General features: G+C 37.8%; 1 non-coding gene across 1 annotated transcript; it reads left to right on the plus strand.

Annotated features, from left to right (window-relative positions):
- The first annotated feature begins 326 nt into the window (after positions 1-326).
- LOC115067467 lies at positions 327-429 on the plus strand. Its single transcript, XR_003846880.1, has one exon. It is a non-coding gene; the product is annotated as a small nucleolar RNA U13 (small nucleolar RNA).
- Positions 430-980: the final 551 nt, after the last annotated feature.

Consider the following 980-nt stretch of genomic DNA (forward strand, 5'->3'; position numbering starts at 1 on the left):
TTTAGGTCATTGCTTCAGTCACTTGAACTCAAAAGGGTTCCCTGATCTGTGCCCAGTCTGTGAGTTTTAACATTCTTGGGAGGAATCATTTAGTTTCTAGTAAGGTAAAACAATAAATTGGCACTTTTCTTTTAATCCCAAGGTCTGGTGTTAAGGGACTTGAAAACAGGAGCCAGGTGATGAAGACATCTTCCCACAACTCTATCAACCATAGAGCTGCATGGTTCTCAATGAATTACAAATAGTTCAACCATAGGAGGAGTTGAATTTTGGAGGGACCAAAAGCTTGTGTACTACAGTAGATGTTCTTTAAGAGCTAGAATCAGATCCTTTTTTGGTTTATATGCGTGATGACTGGGTATTCACATGCATGTGTGACATGTGCTGCCCTCAAATTTTGTTACACACTGGCACATTATCAGTCTGATGTGAAAGAGAGAGAGAGAGAGAGAGAGAGAGAGAGAGAGAGAGAGAGAGAAAGAAAGAAAGAAAGAAAGAAAGAGAAATCAGTGTACTTCTTGCCACATTGTTAGGGCCCTGGTAAAATTTTGGAAGGAAGCCATACCATTGAAGGATTCTCTGAAAATAAACTTTATTAGTTTTGTGTTAAATCTACCTGTAGTCACATGATTCATTAGATGGAGGAAAGCCTTATTTTCTCAGTCAGAACCTAAGTTGGGTCCATTTTATTGGGAGTGCATGCTAACTTCCTACATGAAAAAACAAAAAGCTCTCTTCCCTTTCCCTTTTTCTTGTTTGAAGGAAATCAGTTTTCCTTATCTTGAAATTATCAGAAGCTTCTAAATATCACTACAAAGAGACCCTTTGTACATCTTAATTGTAGATTTGCAATGATAGATAGTATTTTCAAATAGTCGCCATGGGATTAGTACTTTGCAGGCAATATCATACTTAGTCCTTGTACTACCTCTATGAACTAGCAGCTCTCCATTTTTCTGTTTCTTGTTTTTGCATGTAGG

This window comes from Nannospalax galili, unplaced genomic scaffold, assembly GCF_000622305.1.
Source record: "Nannospalax galili isolate Female #2095 unplaced genomic scaffold, S.galili_v1.0 scaffold405, whole genome shotgun sequence".
Taxonomy (NCBI): Eukaryota; Metazoa; Chordata; class Mammalia; order Rodentia; family Spalacidae; genus Nannospalax; species Nannospalax galili.